Source organism: Talpa europaea (assembly GCF_964194135.1).
Source record: "Talpa europaea genome assembly, chromosome: 10".
NCBI lineage: Eukaryota > Metazoa > Chordata > Mammalia > Eulipotyphla > Talpidae > Talpa > Talpa europaea.
This window is the reverse complement of record NC_140077.1, coordinates 31,047,230-31,067,378: the sequence shown is the minus strand read 5'-3', so window position 1 is coordinate 31,067,378 and position 20,149 is coordinate 31,047,230.

The window sequence follows — 20,149 nt, the reverse complement described above, 5'->3', positions numbered from 1 at the left end:
TATAGCACACATTTCAATTGCACAGTATACTACATCCATCACACACATCCAAACACAATGTCAAACACACACAAGCACACATGTCTCTGTTCAGAAAAGAGACCCAGCTCTTACCTCCCACACAGTAATTGGTCGGTTCCACACTTGTAAGCTCAATGCAGGACTTAGCTGCGAGCTGGAACAGAGAGTGGTTCAGGTCAGGTAAGGTGAAGAGTGGGCATGGTAAGAGCCATCTCATCCCACTCCCAAACCACCCCTCTCTCACTGAGTCAACGATGTTCCTCAGATCAAAGAATCCACTGTCCACACCAACCACATGCTCCTCGCTGTCTGCAATTGCCAGGAGCTACAAGGAGGAGCAGAAAACTTGGACCCACAGCAGAGGTGAGGACCAGCAGGACACCATCCCAGACCTCGGGTTCAGGCCTCATGCCATGTGAGACTCAGTGTCCCACCCTGGCCAGCAGCCCAACTTTCTGGAATGTAAAATTCTAACTGTTCCCCAGGTGTGTGGGCTCATACAACACAGTTACTCATTTCTGCAGTGGTCACATGTTGTACAGATATTTGGGGTGGGTTCGAGAACCATCCTCTGGGTGGCCCTGTCAAAGCTTTCCACATTGAGACTTCTCAGTTGGCTCCTGTTCTGAATTACCTGGTTTTTCACGTAGTTGTTGACACCCACAGTGTAAACAGTCCCTCCCAGTTGTCGAGTCCTCTGAGCCTAAGACAAAGACCGTGTTAAGTGTAAATCACTAAACATGTGGAGCAAAGGCTGGTAAAGGTGGGCTGGACTCACTTCATTCTTGGTAGCCTGAAAGGACTCTGGCCAAAGTGCTCCATCAATTAGGGAGATAACCATGGAGTGAATTCTCTTTTCTGTGGGAGAAGCAACGAGTGGCCTGGTCATTATTGTTCCCCAGAGAGTCCAAATGCAGGTGAGAAGGCCACATGCTGCCCCCCAGCTTCTTCCCCCTGGGAGAGGCTGCCAGAACCCAGCACCCACATTCCTGAGTGCCTAGAGGGTTGTGGAGCAGTCATCTGGAGGGAGAAGACACCTTAGCTGACACACTTTACAAAGTAGGAGACTGAGTCTGTCTGTGAACTTTCCTTTCTGGATTCTCACTGCTACAGATGGCAGATCCTGTTTCCTGAGGGCGAGTGCAGCTAATTCAATGGACAAGTTCATGCCTTTCCCGAGAGCAATGAGGAAGCAGCCTCACCAACAAAAACTTGTCCCTCAGGCTCAGAGCAGGCAGAGGCACTACTGCTGGCCCTTGGGGCCCAGTCAGTCCGAAACAGGGAAGAGATATTTGGGGAGTGGACCTTGAGTCCAGATGTCAGCCTTTCCCCACAGTCTCCCACTTTCACCAGTTGTGCCTGAAGCATCCACCCTACAGACTCAATCCCAACGGAGAGGGTGCTGGGCTGACACAGCTGCTAGCCCTGCGGGCACACGGGCCAGCAGGAGCGTCAGCAGAGGAAAGACGATGAAGGGGAAGGAGGCAGCTCCAGCCATGGGAACGCAGCAGAGTGTGGTCAGCAAGGGGAAAATCAAGAACTTTTATTCCATAAGCGGAGTCTTGTCTGCCCGAGGTGCCCCCTGGCCTTTCTCCCTTTTCCACAAGCTCACCTGTAGATCGGGTGCCTCATACTTAATAAACACCAGGAATGTACACCCATGACCCCGCAAGTCTCTGCATCAGCAGGGGGGCTGCCCTTCCCCTCTGCCCTTCCAGACGAGGAGCCTGGAGGACATATTGGGCAGGAAACTTGCACAAGAGTCAGCTCCAAGTGGGGGCCACCAGACTGCTGAGCCCCCGGCCTGACTGTCCAGGATCTAATAGTCACAAAGTCAGCAGAGCTTACCTCCAGAGTTTGCTGTGGAGATCTGCTCATTGACCTGCAAAAACAGGAAGGCATGTTGAGAGGACTCAGTGATATTCTGAGCACTTGCTAAAGCAGGTAAATTCTTAGAGCTCTGGCTGTACCGCTTTAAATCCTTCCTGCATGTTTGTGTTTCCGGTAGGCACTGTGTTGCGTAGTTTGTTGAGACCGTCTTCGATTTCTTTTCTAAAAACAATAAAATGGGAATATTGAGGTAGGAAGAAGGGTGTCGTGTTCTTTAACAGCCCCATCTGTGCTGGCACATTCTGCACTGAGCAGACCGACCTGGACAAGGGAGGCCTTGGTCAGGAAGCCGAGCCATGGGCTTTTAGGCCCTAGTCTTTGAAAATTGATCTTGTCTGTACTCATCACTTCATCAGATTCGTAGACCCAGCGGGCTTCCTGAAGGGTCTGTCTGACCATCCACAGGCAGAGTGGAGAGAAGTTGTGACTGCGCTAATGTGAACTGGAACTCACAATGGGACTGCCAGGACTGCCAGTACCTCAGGGGTCCCCAGTGGGGCTCATCACCCTCTACCAGGCAAGACTGAGTTTGGTAAGGGTCACCCCCCTGGCAATACCCCTGCCCTGTGCCTTCCTCCCTGTCCTGGTCCGCTGAGGATGACTTGGAATCCACAACCTCTCTCCCTTCAGGATTGGATCTGAGGAAGCAGCAAAGCTGCTTTGAGTGCTGACTCCCTGTTTCAGAGCTCCTGACAGGGAAGACCTAAGCCAGGGAAGGGGCCATAAGGGCTGCCCATGCAGGCAGGGGAGCAGTGAGCTGCAGATGGCCAGACTTTTGTCCTTTACTAGCTGCTGCTAAGGTACATAACAGGTGAGAGTGGGACATAAGTGGTGGGGGAGCTGGATCAGGCTGAGCCAAGTGAAGATCTGAGCCGGCACAGCAAGCCTGGAGCGGCAGAGATTGTCTAGAAACACAGGGGCTGCCAGTGTCAGTGCCGGAGTTATCAGAGGGGCTGGGAGTAGATGCTGGGGGCACAGGGTGGTCTCTGAGCAGAGGCCAGCCCCGCCCAGGCAGCAAGCCTGTGGGCTCCTGACTGAAACTCAGGACTCCTCTGCAGAGTTTTACTCTGGGCCTCCGTCTCCCCGACTCCCACCACCAGTAGGTTTGCCTTGAGGGGGTGAACCTGAACTTACCTGTCTGAGGTGAGCTTTAGGAAGGTGTGGCCCCATGTGGAGAAGGTGACTATCGAGATGCGCATGTTCGGGCTGGGAGGAAGCACGTGTATGTGAGAGTCATAAACAGAGGTTCAAATGACCCCATGAGCAGCCAGGGAGGGGACACCTGCCTGTCTTCACTTCCCTCTAGCCTGTGACCCCTTCCTGAGTTCCAGTAGTTACCATAAATTTAGTAAAGATTCTGAGGCCAGTAATGTGTGGCTCACCAGGGAGACTGTCAGGGTGGTGTCCTGCTCTATCCCTAGATCCCAAGCTCTCCCTATAGCTCTCTCTCTCTCTGTCTCTCTGTCTCTCTGTCTCTGTCTCTGTCTCTGTCTCTGTCTCTCTCTCTCTCTCTCTGACACACACACACACACAAACACACACGTGCATGTTTCATGCCTCACACACTAGGTGAAGGTCCCTATACCTGCCTACCCATACCCCACCCCCTACTTTCTGTAACATTTTTTGGAAACTCAAGGCCCTTCCCTTCTTGTCTATATTCTCTGTCTCCATCTAAGAGAAATTATTGTCCCTTTTGCCACTCATTCACAATTTCTGTCCCTTTCCTCTCCCTGCCCACTGTCTTCTGGGTCACAGGCCCCCTTTGTCTGTTAGAGGATTGTTGTCCTAGTCCCTGATGAACTCCATGTAGCTGTGGTCTTGTTCCCACTCATTTTACCCACCATTATCAGTTTTCCTGGAGTACAATCCTCATCACCCACACTCAGCCCAAGAGTCATTTATAACTTCCTGTTGCTCAGGTGAATTGAGGCCCCTTGGCTTGGCTGTATGAGCCCCTTGAACCTTGACCCCAAGCTGCCCTGTCCCAGACTCAGTTGTTCCCCTTCTGTGAGTTAAGCCCTCTGTCCCCCTAAACACATCACTCTCTCCACAGGAAGTCTCCTTGATGCTCTTGTTACCCTGTCCTCCTTCTTCCTAACAGTCCTAGTTCTAGTGTCCATATCCTGGGGAAATCCAACATTGAATTTTCTTTAGGAATTCTTGCTATTTCTTAAAATTGCCATGAGGGTCCTTAACTATTTTTTTTGGAACTATCTAAACAAGTGTTTTTTTTTTTTTACTGTGTTACTGGTTAGCTGGTTTCTAATCTGTGACATCCTCTAGTTGGTCAGTATTTCCTACACTGTGACTTGACACCAACACTGTAAACAACCAAAGTCCATAGGACATTTGGAACGATGGAACCAGGGTGAACTGCATTTTTAACTGGTTCAGAACTCCACCCGGGGCTTCATGCCTCTGATGCAAGTGACACCCATCTTCACTGGGTCTAAAGAGACAGGCTCTCTGCCTGGCATTGCTAAAGCCCCACCACATGGAGAAGTCATACTTTTCAAATATTTTGAGGAAATGCTCTACGAAGTCGTATATAAATATCCAGTTGGTGTCCACACTTCCTGACCTGTAAATGAAAAATCAATGGAACAGGGTGAATTCTTTGAGTTGCAGAGTTTATCTGAAACCATCCAACATGCTACTCCCACCCCTATGCTGCCACACACTGTCAGCAACCCCAGGGCCTTCCTGATGGTGACTTTCGTCAGTGTAATGAGGTGGACGGCACCAATGGGATTTGTGTGCTTGCAACTGAGGGATTCAAGAGTGAGACCCTGTGGAGACAAACTGGGATGGTTGGTTGTGCCACACTAGCTCTAGATAAGACATGAAGTGGCATGCTTTAATGAAAAAAACCTTCTATATCCTGTAACTCTGACTCTCCTGGTCCTTCTAGTCCTTGGAGAATAACCTTGGCCAGCTCTCTGCCTCTTTCTTATCTAGCAGCAAGAAAGGTGTCAGTACAAGCCCGTTATGAGAAACAAAGTCATAACCTGACAAGATCCAAGATTTTCAAGAGCTCTCTCTGAGCTGTGGGATCAGAAGTGGAGACGGTGGGAAAGAAGCCTGGAGTTTTTCGCAAGACCTTTGTAACAGTGTTTGATTTTCATTTTGTGTCCATGCATTTACTTGATAATTGTTGAAATAAACTACAAATACTAGTAGCATGGCGGGATGCTAACAAAAAGGGAGATTTCAAAGCTCCAAGTCCTGGTTTCCCCAGAGAAACATTCAACAAACAAGCAGAGGCTAGAAAGGGAAGCAGAATGTACATAAAGAAACCCAGTCTACAAAGGTAGGCAGAACAGAAGGAAAACAAAAAGCTATAATGTAAATATATCACATTTAGGAAACAATATGTTGTCAGTAGCAAGTTCTTACATATCAATAATCACTCCAAATTTAAAAATATTGAATTCATCAAACAAAGAGAGCAGTGTGATTAGATGGACACATAAGGCCAGTTATGGATGTGTTGCCTATAGATACATATTTCACTTTAAAGAGAAACAGATGGAATGTGAGGGATGAAAAAGATATTTCATGCAGGGGAAATGAAACAATATTGGATAGTCATAGTGATAAAGAGGTCATCACATCCCAAAGATATAAAATGTGCCCCCAACATTCCACACACATATATATAATAGGTGAAAGGAGAAAAAAAACATATTTATAGATAGCTTCTATACCTGATTTTTCAACAGTGGATAAGTCGTCCTGAGTGTCTCTGGGCTACTGCCTTCAGCTCTGAGACGCTCACCCTTCCCAGGAGATGGCAGATACCCTCCCTGCTCTCCCCCAGGCCTGTCTGAGGAAGGCACAGCAGGGAAAGGGCTTTGGAAACAGTCACGTGCTTCCATGAGGTACCGACGTCATACCACGGCTACTACTGAAGAGTGAAGCTAATTCTCAGCCCAGCAGAGGAGCTGGAAACCACCAAGGCCATGTCTCCAAGCCACTGCCCGGGACCCCTTTCCTTGTTGAAGGTCATAAAGGCTTATATAGAGCCCAGCTTTCTCGGGACCACACCCAGAGAGCAAAGTGTTCAGAAAACACATAGATGGTGGAAGAAAGTAGCAAAAACGCTTAGCCCCTAAAGCAAAGGACTTTTCGGCATTGTCACTACAGAGGGTCCGAGACAACTCAGCAGTGTTTCTGGAGGTCTGTAAAAATGGAGTGATTTGGGTGAGAAACAAAACCAACCATAAAATGATAAGAAAAACCCAGGACATTATTAATAAATGCTGAGAAAGGAGCTCCCTGTAATGCCCCCCAAGTCTCTGGCCCGGTAGGAGGTCTACTCACTTGTCCAATATTAAATAGAGGTCAAGATTGCTCTGGCAGGATTTCTTGTGATCTGCCAGCCTCTCCCTGGACCCGGTGTCCTGGCTGAGGCCCTGGCGGGTGCTCTCCCCATCCAGGTTGGTGTTGCTGGGGAGGCTTCTCCTGGCCCGAGTGAGGTGGTGGAAATCTAGCCAGGTCGGGGCTCTCTGCTGGTATGCCCCACTGCTTGGCAGCAGAGGGGGTAAAACCAGCAAGAGGAGGAATGCAAGCCCCAGAGCCCCAGGGTAGCTGCTTCCCATTTTCTGGCAGCCCTGGAGGCTGCAAGGGATACTTATTTCTTAAAGTCAGGCAAGCTAGGACCTTCACTGTTTTAAGCAATATTTAGGGGCTCTACCCCTTTAATCAAGTCTTTCCTTGAATCAAGTAACAATAGCGTCTACTAGTAGACCTGCACTAAGGGCAGAGTAGGACTACACTGGGTGGAGGCCCCACTGCCTGCCAGGGTGTCTCCCTGACCCATAGAGACATAATGCCCTGTTTTGTGATGGGCAGGGAGGTTGGCATGGCGACCCTGTGGTGGCTCACTGCAGCTCTGCTCAGTGTCTTGCCTACTGACATTTTCAGCGGGGAGTCAGGGCATCTCTGCAGGGGCTGTGAGAGGAACCTCCATTTGTCCCTTATCCTGAAACCTCACTGGTGGCCATTAAAGTCCTCCAGGAAGCTGAGTTTTTGCAAACTACCAGAGCAGCTTTGGTGACTCAGAGAAGGACATCTCTCTTGGTGGGACGTCATGGCTTTGAGACCAGAGTGCTGTAATGGCCATTGAGTGAATACTGCTGTCTTCTTGGTGGTGGGACAGTCTAGAAGTTGAAGAAAGTGGTGCAATTTTGTTTGTTTAGAAGGGATTCCACTTATCCATTGATGTGAATCATCCACCTCAAACTTATTAAGTTAAAGAAGAACCACTTTATTATGTTCATAGTTTGCATGGACCAGAAATTGAAAGAGAACATTACTGCCTCGGTTGCTCCACGGAAATCATTGGAACCCCTGAACTTTTAATTTTAGAAGCAGCACCCCATCTCTGTTCTTCCCAAACCTTCATAATATTTGATTACTATCATATGGTTAGGGGGATCCATTGGAAGGATGTGAATGTGCAATCTGACTCCCCCTATCAGTGATCAAGGCAGTGTCTCCTCCAATTTGGTGTTCAGTGCCTTTCACGAAATTTCCCTAAGAGAGCTTGACTTTCTGTCTTCTCATCATTTTCCTGCCATTGCTAATGATGTTTAAAACATAATGTTTTTAACAGTTTATTGATAGCACAAAGAAATTTTTTATATTTATATTTAACCAATTTGGCTAATCAAGCTCTAAACCATTTTGTGTAAAATTGTTTGGGTTTTTTAAAAAACCAAAAACCGAAAGCGCTGGCTCATTCTCTAGTAAATGACAACGTATCTGTTTTGATTTGAAAGAAAACTTCTAAAATACAATCTTGAGATTTTATTTATTGAAGCCTTTTAACCCTCTTTCTCGTTAGACAATTTCCCTGGCACCCAGAGGGTATGGGCAGACAAAAGTAAGTTTCCCACTAAAACACAAGACAGCTAGTTAATTTTGAATTTGAGATAAACCATGCATCATTTTTTGGGGTAAGTATGTCCCATAAGTCCGTGTTTGCAGTGATTGGGCCACTAGAATAGGCCCTCCCCAAGAATGGAGTTGTCTCCTAGGTTATCTCTGGGGGCTGCAGTTGCCCCAGGCCCAGCACACCTAAGCTCCAGTATCCCAGTGCTCCAACCTTACTGAACTGAGCCTCGAAGGACTTGGCAATCTGCTGCAGCTGCTGGTGGCTTCTCTGTGTGAACACATTGGAGATGGCCTGCTTCTTGGTCCCTGCAGGGGTGCACAGTGTGAGCAGCCCCACTGCCCTCCCCCCTCATGGGTGGGTGGTGCTGGGGAAGCCTGAGAGGAGGGAGGGAAGTTTGAGGAACCTCCACATAGCTCTCTGCAGGGGTTGGAGCAGTTTGCATTCCTACCATCAGCATAGGAGAGTTCCTTTTTATCCACATGCCAACATTAGTTGTTGCTAGTTTTTTTTTTTTTTTTTAATATATACCATTCTCACTGTTGTAAGATGTACCTCATTGTGGTTTTGATTTGCATTTCTCTGGTTATAAGAGATTTTGAGCTTTTTTCCTTGGCCATTTGAATTTCCTTTTTAGAGAAGTGTCTTTTTAGCTCTTCTGCCCATTTTTTGACTGGATTGTTTGCTTTGTTTTTGTTGAGTCATAGGAGCTCTTGGTAGATCTTTGAAATCAGTCCCTTATCAGTAGTGTGGGGTGGAGATATTTCCTCCCAATCAGCAGGGTGATTCTTTGTTTGGTTATTATATCTTTTTCTGTACAGATACTTTTTAGTGTGATGTAATCCCAGCTGTTTATCTTTTCCTTCACTTTCTTTGCTTTGGGGGATGACTCTTTAAAGATGTTTCTGAAATGTATGTCATGGAGTGTTTTTCCTATGTTTTCTTCTACATATTTTATTGATAGTTGGTATGATTTCGATCTTCATGTATCTGTTGATGTTTGTCTTGTGGCCAGTATGCGATCAATCCCAGAGAATGATTTGCATGCACTTGAGAAAAATGTGAATTCAGATTTGTTTGGGTGCAGGGTTTTGTTAATCCCATGAGGTCAAGTTCCTTATTTAGGTCTATAGTGTCCTTGTTTGTATATATAGTTTGGCCTGTCTGTTGGTGAGAGTGGGGTGTTGAAGTGTCCTCCTACATTTGTATTTTTCTAATGTCTATTTTCTGAGATGATAATTATTGTCTAATATATTTTCATCATCCTTCATTTGGTGAGTGTATATTAATGAGCCTTATATCTTCCTGGTGTATTGCCTCCTTGATCATAATGTAGTGACCACCTATGTCTCTTTTTACCATAAGTCCACATATCCAGTGGTTTGGCACTAGAAAAGGCCCTCCCCCAAGTGGAGTTGTCTCCTAGGTTATCTCTGGCAGCTGCAGTTGCCCCAGGCCCAGCATACCTGCCCCTCTAAGCTCCAGTACCCCAGTGCACCTGACCTCACTCAATTGTGCCTTGAAGGACTTGGCAATCTGCTGCCACTGGTCATTGCTTCTCTGTGTGAGCACATCAGTGATGGCTTTTGCATTAAAAATGGGTGCAAAGTGCAGGGGTGCAAAGTGTGAGTAACTCCATTGCCCCCTAGTGTGAGAGGGGTGCCTGGGAAGAAGAGGAGGGAGGGTAACTGCTTGTAAGCTCAGTCATGTGGACCCACCACATGCTTACCTCTGAAACCTGATGATTTTCACGATGTAGACAAGACAACTAGACAGAAAATCCATCCTTCCATGGCCCCCTCCACCCTCCAATGTTGAGGCGGAGCACAGGCCCAGACTCAAGGGCTGGGCTGTGAGGACCTGCTGGTCATCTGACTGCTCTTGATATGGCCAGGGCCTTTGAAGCTGGCAGAGTGAGACCCCTCTCCTGGCCTGGTTCATATGGGTAGGGGTTGGGGAATGTCAGGACTGAGGGGTCAGAAATCTGGGTTTGAGTTCCTACATAGCAGCCTGACTGCCACATTTCTCCTTTTGCATCTGAGAAGTGGAGATAATAGTAAATCTTGGATGAGAAGGAAGTAGAAGAAAAAACATGCTTTCTGGATTCTTCTAGAATGGTGCTTCTTGTTAATGCACCTAGTGGCCATTCTGAGCCAAATAGTGAGTAAATCCCTCCCCTGGTAACATTAGGAGGGCTCTCTGGGTCAGCTATGCAAATCCCAAGGACTCAGGTCAGTCTTATCCTGGTCACAGCACATGGGAATTCGGGTACTGGAGAGAGGAAGGAGGGTCCAGCCAACCTGGGGAGGGGAGAACTCCTAGAAAGTCCTCAGCTAATGTTCCCTGAGCACAGTTTAGTCGCTTGAAAATTCCATCTCCTCTGTAGCAGATGCCATATCAGCATCATTCCATCCTAAATTCACAGTGGCATGCAGAGCCTGGATTTCTTGGGGACATAGTATGATACTGGGGTGGGGGCAGACAGTAGTTTAGATCAATATCAGTGTGCTTCAGAGACAGCTGTCTTTGGTTCACTTGGGGGACCATCCCTCCAGAGTTCATGGGTTCCTCATAGGTTCCTTGGGTGGCATGGATGCACATAGGGCAGTGCCCAGATGCCCTCTGCTGGGCAGAGCACCAGGACATTGTGCTAAATCCCTGTCAGGATACATGGTGGCAATTAGGGGAGATTCACCTTCTCTTAGGGAAGTGGAGAGAATCTTCTAAAATCCTTCTGGGTTTTGGGGCACTTTGGGTATTTGCAAAGACAAGTTGCACTTTTAGTTGGTGAACTTTAGAGGGTCTTGTCTCTATTTGTCATACCGCAAGTGGTAAGCAAACCATGAAAAGGGGAGTGAGGGAGGTGAGACAGTCAAGTACTCTCTCTGCATTAAATACGGGAGGAGAAAGGATTGTATTGTCTGTCCCCGAAGTGGCTGAGCCCTTGGTGATAGATGAAGACCAGGCTGTGGGGAGGGGATCATCCATGTGCACAGCCAAGGACACTAGGATGCTCTGTGCAGGCAGGAGCAGTGCGGCCACGTCCAGGACAGCGGAGCAGGGCTCGCCCGGGAACCCCTTCTCCTGCTGATGGAAACATATCCGACTCCTTTGACTGTAAACCAAGGCTCCATACATGCGTCTGATTCAGCACATAAAGGGCTCTTTTTAATTTGGAGTTTCAGTGTTTTAGAGGCTGGGCTATGGGGGTGGAAGGGGCAAAGGACTCCACCGAATGTTCCCACAGGGGCAGGGATCATTGGAGCATCCCGGAGGCAGCGGGAACAGTCGAGTGGTGGGGCCGGGATGGGGTGCGTTGGCACTGATAGCAGCAGCTGTTGAGGAGGTCGGGTTGTGGGCAGGAAAGTGGGTAGCCGGGCATCTCACATCAGGACCGAGTGGGCTGGAGTTCGGGCACTACCACTGTGGGAAGAGAAGAGAGAGGTCAGTGAGAAGCCACTGGAATTGGGAAGAGGAACTTGTGGTTTCCTAGGCTCAAGGGGGCTAGAACCACAGACTGGACCTTTGAGGACCCCTTTCCTCTTCCTGGGTGTCCTCCTGCCTGGGAGGACAATACCTTGTTCAGGTATTGGGGTGTGCCCAGCCTTCCCAGCCACCCAGGGCTCTGACACTGAACTCCTTTTGTTCGGATGTTGACGGTCTCTGCATCCCCTGCCAGGGAGCCTGGAGAACAAGGACAAGTTCTGACTAAATGAAGGCCCCAGAGTTCCCCAGGCTACCAGGTGTGTGCTGAGGGTGTGTCTCCATCACAGCCAGGGGGGCCTCAGCATGGGAGGCAGCAGCTGACCCATAGCCCTGGTGTGGGGTGGTGTTGGAGGCACCGAACACTCCCTATCTGACTGTTTTTCCAGGCTTTTCATTTAAATTTAGATGTGCTGGGTAATGTTCTATATTTGTTTCCTGCCATCTTTGACATGAAAATTAAGGAAATACGGTCTGCTGTTGAGAATCAGCTGGGAGGCTCCTGGGCACCACGTCTTAGACATTCTTCATGACAGAGGCCTGAACCCAACAGTCCCAGAGGGCAGCTGTCAAGGGCAAAAGGCAAAGGGCCTGTCCTTGACGAGCATCCCTTGTCCTGCTTACCTTGTTCGTGGGCTGACATGGCATCACTGGACGCTGATTACCATTTTGAAAAAAGTTGCACATAAGATCCATTTTTTTCTGAAAAGCAGAGGCACCTGTAATGAAGCTCTGAACTGGCTGCTGCCTCCAACCGGACAGTGTCCCCTCCAGTTCCCAAAGTCAACTAAGCCCTTGGGACTCCCCCACACTCCTTGGGACAGGATTGTGGCTTCAATTTGCAGCAAGGGGCCTCGAAGCTCTTGTGTTTTGGGGGTTGAGGGTGTGGGTCAGGGATTTTTCAGGCATCTGGAACAAATTAGTATTTTCTGAGGACAACCCAGGAGGTGCTAGCAGAGTTAAAGGCTGGAAGTGATATGCGGGGTACAAGGGAAGGAGCTAGAAGAAAGGGAGGAGGAGGCCTGCACTCATTAGGCCCACCAAGGCGTGCAGGGTCCTGCTGACCGAGGGTGGAGGGAAGAGGAGGCTCAAGAAGACTGTGAGTGACCTGGATCCCTGGTGGGGGATCCTAGGGGAGCTCTGGACCCTGTGCTCCAGCTCTGCCCTGGTGTTTTTCAGAGGGGGAGCCATGTCCTGTGAGCAGGAACGAGCCCTTGGTCAGGGCTTCCTCCTCTCTGGAAAGTTTTTGGCCTCTGCTGTGTCGCACACTGAGGGGAAGGCAGGGCTGGCTCTCCTGGTGCCACAGAAGCTCCTGGAGGAAGACATGACCCAACCAGGACAGAGGCAGGACCAGGAGGAGGGGCAAAGCCAGGCAGAAATTGTGGGGTCTTTTTTCCTCCACCCCAGCCATTTGGACTCTATTCTGTGCTGGGGCCCCAGTGTGGGATGTGTCTCAGCAGGGCAGGCCCAGATCTTCCTGGGGAAGGGCATTCCCTCAGGCCCCTCCTCCATGTGACCCTTGTCACCAGGGCTGAGGGCAGGAGGACAAGCAGTGGCTCCCTCCCTCACTCTGCTGAGCTGGCTTCTGCGGGCGGCATGTGCACCAGCATGCCCACTTCATGGGGGAAAGAACTTGACTCAGATTTTCCTTCTTATATTTCTGACCTTCATGAACCTTGTGATATTGTTTTAACTCAAACCTACTTCCCAGGGAACCCAAGTCATTGTCGGGGCTGATAAGATCTTCTGTGTAGTCACTGATTCCATAAATGTGGGCCCATTGAGGGAGATCCTGGTATTGGAGCCAAGGGAGCCAATTCAGTGCCCTGAACACTTATCTCCATCCAAGCCACACCTTCTGGGCCCACCCTGTCTGTCCCTCCCCTTCAGCAGCCCCAACTTGGGCCACAGCTCTCTCCCCAAGGACCCTTCTCACCTCTAGTTGGTTCATGTTGCGCTCTCCACACCCACCGCAAGGGACCACCACTGCTGGGCAGTTTGGTGTACAGGGTTTCTAGGAAGAGAGAGCTCTTGTCTGCCTGTTCTGGGCTGCATACACACGAGGTGTTGCCCCAGCACCTGTCCACATCTGTCTCCTCAGCTAAAGCTATTGGGAGTATTCAAGGACAACTGAGTTAGCAGCACCCTGTACTGCCTGGGAGGCCCTGCATGCAAAGCACAAGCAACCTCTGCATAGGTTGCAGAGATGATGCTTTCCCAAAAAATGGGTTCCATTGGGCTGCCCTTGGAGAAGCCTGGTCTTGGGCTGTGCAACGTAAAGGTGGACATCTGGGAGGAGCATCAGCAGAGGCTGATTGGCCTGGTGTTGGCAGATGCAGCCTCCCAGACCACACAGCCGTAGCATCGAAGCCAGCCTCTGAGTGGGGTCTGCTTCCTAGGTCTCCCTGTTATCGGTACAGTGGCCCTGCTGTGCAAATTTTCTGAGTCCTGTTTGGGCCTCCTTACCCAGGAGAGCCAAGGCAGCTCAGCAGACCCTTGGTCCCTGGTGGACTTGGACTGGGCCTCCCTCACAGCCCATGCCAGGACAAACTCCCTCCTCCCTCCTTAGTCCTGAAGTCCTCAAAGGGCAAACCCAGTCAATCCCCAACCTGCCAGGAGACAGGGAGGAGCGCAAACAAATACAGCCCAACAGCGTCAGACCTGAGAGGGGTGACCAGTACTGCAACCCTGGGATTCCTTTCCCAACTGCTCACTTTACACAGGGAAGACCAGCCAATGACCAATCTTTGGGAACTGACAATAGCAAAACTAAAGCCCTGGTCATGTCACAGTGGGTCACGGCACTTGCTGAAAGAGTCCATCGCATTTGATAATGTGACAGGGGCTCTGGTATGACCGTGGGCAGCATGGAGAGGCTGTTGTCTGATGATCATTTGTGAGTCCTCGGTCCTCCCAGGGTCCCTCCCTGCCCCTCTGTCACCCTTGTTCTTCTAGCTCTCTCTGTGCAGGTAGGTGGAGATGGTAGGGTGGGGAGTAGAAATATCCCACAGCTCAGTAGGCCGTTTTGTGAAGGTCTGTGTGGGCATCAGGAATAAAGACACAACTCACCACCGGCTCCTTGTTCTAGAAAGTGAAAGAGACAAACACAGGATGAAAGGGCTTTGCAGGGCTCTGGCTGTTCCACACAGGTGGGAGGGGACTCTGCTCAGCAGTAGTGTCACCGCTGGTGTCCACCCTCGTGGGTCGGTGGCCAGCAGGCTGGGCATATTCCTGAGCATCCGACTCCTCTGTTATCTGGGGGAACGCGGTACCTTCTAGGCCCTGCTCGCTCCTGGCTGCTGCTGTGACTTCCCCTATGCTCCTCCCACTCTCCATCCAGCAGTGTCCTTGCTGCCACCACCATGTTCTGCTTCCCTCCTCCCAGTCGGCCAGGATGTCCTCTGCTATTGCTCTGCTTTGTCAGGGCACGTGGTCCCCAGAAGGTGGTATTTTGTGGTTCACCTCATGCCCACCCAGCTACCAACATTAGCCTAGACCCCAGACTAGCTCAGCCGGACAGGCTGGCAACTGGTTCCTTTTTGTCCCTGTGTGCCCAGTATGGGCAGCATCCCTGGCACTCAGGAAGAAGATGGAGGGAGGTGGAAGCAGCACTGGGGATGTGCAGACACTGTGCTGGTTTCTAAAGCTCAACTGCCAGGAGCTTGGGAGTCCTGCTCATTCTGTGTCCCTACGGGACCCCTGCTTCTTCCCTCAACAACACAGTCCTCCTCCCAGCCTGTTGTCTACCAGAGCATCACAGCTTGGGGGCCATGAGGCAGCCCTGCCCGGCATTCTGGCGCTTCGCCCAGGCATTGCAGCCCATAGACCACAGGCCTTACAAACACAAGGCAGGAGGCCCCTGCCCTGTCATCTCTCTGCCTGGAATGCAGAGCAGAGTCTGTCTCCCTTTGCTCCTGTGAAGACTGTGAGCTGACAGGAGGAGCAGAGACCAAGAGTAGCATGTGACGGGTCCCTGGGAGTTGTCTGGTTGAGGGAGGTGTACAGGTGGGGCACTCACCTTTCTGGAAAAAAATCTCCATAGTAACCAGATCACCGCTGGTGTTAAAATTATGCCTAGGACTATTGCTAGTTGATAAGGGTTGATATCAGGAAATTGTACGTTTCTTTTCATGGGAACTGCCACCACATTTGCCACATCTGGATAGTCCACTGGATGTACTTTCTGCAGAGAGCACAGAGACCAGGAGTATGGGTCTGGGGCCTCCTAGACCCCCACTATTGAGCAAGCACCCTAGACTCTCTTCAGTCCACTCCTATTCTACGCAAGTTGCCACCTAGACGGACCTCAAGTGTTGGGCCCAACTATACACAGAGATACTGTGGGGGTGGGGCACACCCGCCCACTGGCCTGCTCAGAGGCTCATCCCCAGAGTTCTGTCAAGCCATGTGAGGTGATCACCCTGCCCCACCCCAAGCCCTGGCTGACAGTGCAGGGACATAGAATTGTACAGATACACAAATGGGTCTGGAGGATTGTGGGGGTACAGGAGTGCCTGTTGAGGTGAGGGTGCAAGAGCAGAGGAGGAAAGCCAGGTACATTGCACACGATGCCTCCCACTCTTTTTGACTCTGAGCCGTGGGCAGAGCTCCTCAGTTTTTTTGCTCCTCTGTGTCCACATGTGAGCAGGAGGTGAGAGGGTCCTGAGGTGTGGAGGGTCATCAAAGTCCTGGCACAGGCCAGGTCCGTGTGGGGGTGAAGGAAGGGGCTGTCTCTGGCTGTCATTCTGAACCAAGGGTGAGTGGGTCTCAGGTGGGTCCCCACACAGTCTCTGCTCAGAGCAGCTGGCGAGAGGAAGGGAGACAGGGCTGGTGCCCAGAACCCAGGGTGGCAGAGAGTCGGCAAGGTCAGGACTGCTGACCTGAGGTGCCGTGCCCAGCTTGGAGGCTCTCCTGAGAGCTTTTCTAATGTGCCCCATGACAGACGAGCTGTGCCTTGGTGGGACTCCGAGGAGCTGTTGTGAGTCTGGCTGGTCTGAGCAGATGTGCAGACACAATGCAGATGGACACTGGACATGTGAGCACCGTGTGGTCCCTCATATGCCTGTACTCAGGACTCTGGCAATGGGGTACTGTGTTCCTACTCCCCAACACCACTTCTCCAGACTGATGTTCTCCCCATTGCCCATGTCCTGCTGCCTGGATGATGTGGAGCCTGGGAAGGGGCCTGTCACGTTCCTTCCCAGGTGCCCCGTGCTGAGCTGAGTCCTGTCTGGGAGAAGCTGCCCATCCTGTCGCACTTGCTACTTGCTGGGCCTGTCCTGAGTACTGGTCCTCACTCTTGCCTCCCTAGCATGACTCTGTCTTCAGGGCAGGCTTCTGGGCAGCCCAGAGGGAGACCAAGTACCTACCCTGTGACCCCCACAATCCTTGCTGCTGATCTTGAGCCCGTTGCTGATGAAGCTGGCACCATTGTTCAGGCTCACTTCAACAGAGATATCGCTAAACACAGAAAGGACAGATGGTGACCACAGGTGCAGGTCGGCACAGGTGCAGGTCGGCACAGCTCTTGGTTTCTGCTCAAATCATAGCCCATAGCTCTCCCTACAGTGATGACTTTGAACATTAGGCATTCGGGGCTACTGGAGGGCAGAATGCCGGGGAGGATAGTTCACCCCAAGTCCCACGAGGTCCACCTCAGTGATGAGGATGACCAGTGAGGGACTCTGCATGGGGTCAGATGCTTTGTGGTCACGAGCTCAGTGACCAGGGAGGATGTGTGGTGTCACCATTCTGATCAGGCATCCACCATCCTGATCTCTGAAGGCTGCTGGTAGTAGAGGAGGCCCCCTGGCTCCCTCATCTTCCACATCCTGTCCTTAGCAGGGGCTGCAACACAGCAGATCCCTGAGCTCATCGGTGGATCATCAAGACGGGCAGGTCAGGCGATGGCCTGAAGCCTCCCAGAGCACGTCACATGCTGCCCAGCAGAGGTGCCCCACCTTCTGCATCTCCTGGGGCAAAAATGCCTGCCTGTCCCAGAGTGGCACTTACTTGGCTGTTTCCTCCATCTGCACTCCCGGACACTTTATGCTGGTGTCTTCCACTTGGGTGGCTCTTTTATCTAAAGCAAATGAGATAGGAAGAAAGCCAGTGGACGTGCCCATCCACCCCCGCTCCCGTCTGCCTGCCCTTGGCTGGTGCAGCTCTGTGGGGGCAGATGCAGCGTCTCCTCTCTGCCCTCTCAGAAGCTGCCCGCACCAGCAAAGGCTATGACTTGCATTGAATGGGATCAGGCTTCCCAGGGCTTATGTTTGTAAGTAAATGCCAGAGAATTAAAATTGTGACATTAATGAACAGGGTTGGACACAGAATGGGTGAGGCAGGCACTGGGACAAGGTGAGATTTAGGGAAACTGAAATATTTTTACATAAATTTCATCACACTGGTATTTACTTCAAAATAATCATTGTTTTATTTGATAATTACTGAAATTAAGAGATGCTGTTTCAAGTTCTTTTTCAATATTTCTATTTTTCTGTATTATTGAACATATTTTAGAGAGAAGTTCTCTCTGAGGGCCCTATCCTGAGGTGAATGTGATGAGGGGAGAGTCAGGGCAAGATCCCAAGGCAGAGTTCTGCCCTGTGGGAACAGCATGTATCAAGCCGAGGCAGCACTACCTGACCTTGTCCCAGAAGGAAGATGAAGGTCGGCAGGAACTCTTGGTCCTGGAACAGTTTGGGTTTTATTCTAAACACAATGAGTCTGTTGAGGGGTGAGCCATCTCAGCACATGCTGTAGACAGCGAAGAAATAGGACCTACCCTGGACTGAATATGGTGATAAAAGCAAAGAGGGATCAAGGATGACATGCAGGTTTTGACCAGCTTAACTGGATGATGGTGGTGCCTTTTATGAGATAGGGGATTTCTGAGGAGGGGACAGTGATTTTCTTTATTTCCTTTTGTATTTTGTTATATTTTGCAAGCAGGGCAGTTACGAGGCTCTAAGGTGTTCCTTAACTTATAGTTGTGGGGCCTCTCACTTCTGAATCCCTGGTCTTTTATATCCCTAAATGCTGGCTGAGTGGAGAAGGCCCAGCTGCCTTTGCGCACTGATTTACTACTCCACACAACCTGGCCCCGCTCCGCAGGGTCCCACGCTTCCCCTCTGTGATTTACAATCGAGGGCCACTTGGATTTGACCACAATGATACCAGAGGACAATCCTTTCCCTGGCTTCTGTTTACTTGGGCTTCTCAAGACCCTAGTTGGAACCACAGTTCTGCACTTGCAGACAGATGCAGGCTGGCTGTGGCTCTCAGTAGGATCAGGGGAGGTCCTCTCCCAGCCCTGCACCCAGGGGGTGTGTACAGCAGGAGGGGAGGAAGTGCTTCGGAAGGGGCCAAGCTCAAAGGTAGGCCTGGCCTCAAGGCACAGCTCAGGAGACATTTTTCTAAGAGTGGAGATGCATTTTAAACATTTTTCTAATTCCAAAATCATAGACTTGTTCTCAGTTTAGGTGTTCTTTAATTTTAATTTTGGTAAGACAGGAGTCCTTGTCACAGATAGATGCTGCAAACATAAACAGATTATAATCAAACTAAAGTTTCTCCTCATATAGCCCTAATCTTCATGTTTTTAAAGCATCTATTTAACGTTAGGAACATCTTTTCAAAATTTGTCTCATGAAGAAACATTGTGTCACACCCAATAATTTCTTCATTTCTACTTGTTTCTTTTTCTATCAATGCATCAAAGAAAATGAGGCTCTACTGTGTGACATTTAAGAGTGTTAAAGGTACTTATTAGGTGTGAGGTGGCGTCATGTTTTTATTCTTTTTATTTCCCTGCTTTGTACTGTGTGTCATTTTCAGTATTAATCTCAGATCTATTAATGTTTTTCTCTCCTCTGCCATAGGTCAGGGGTGTTCTGACCTATGGTACATTCCGCATGGATAAGCGTTTTGGCACTAACTAAATTGTGCATCTGCTATGAACCTCTGTCTCTGTTATTTCTTCATTGTTACTGAGAGTGAAACTAGAGGGTAGGGTTTGCCTATTATCCAAAGGGTAGGGAGGAATGGTCAGGATAAGAGGAAATAGTATCCTCAAAGAGGTGCTTTCCTGACTGACCTCCGTCGGGTGTCCACAGTCCAGAGCCAGGAGGAGCAGGTGATGGCCGGCACCCACACACTGAGGGCTCATGGAAGCATGGAGGACTACAGAGGCGTTTTCAACCAAGATTAACTGGCCAAACTGAATATTTCAGTTGCCACATAAAAAAGTACTATGGAAATGATCAAACATCACAAGATTAAGGCAGTTAAGAATAAACAGTGAAGAACTGATTTAAATTTAGTTATGCTTATTTATATTTTCTAAAATATTCTCCTGCATGTTTTCCTAGAGGAAAATGTTACCAAAAACAACTAAATCAGTCCTCATCAGTGCATCAGACTCCACGCAGCAAACAGCCCTGCCCACCTGCTCTGGGCGCCTCTGGCAGGAGCAGATGGCTTTCTGCAGAGGGGCCCAGCACTGTGGGGTGGGCTCTCCCCTGGGAGGCCCTGGCACTGGTGCAGCTTGGGGACACAGGCTGGCCGTCCCCTCGTGGGAAAGATGTGCATCCACAGATAGTATCATATCACTGCGGGACGGACAGACAGGACCCTCCCACCCAGCCAACTTGCATCTGGGTAAGGCACAAAGCCCAGCAGAGACAGTCAGATAACCTGGGTTATTGTCCATCTTTTCCTTCACCAGTTCATGATGTTGGGCAAGTCTTCAGCTGACCCTGCTTCAGGTGCAGACCCATACAGAGCAATGATAACAGGTCTCTTTTGAGAATCAGGATTGGTCCTGAGAACATGCACCCACCGAGAATGCATTTCTTC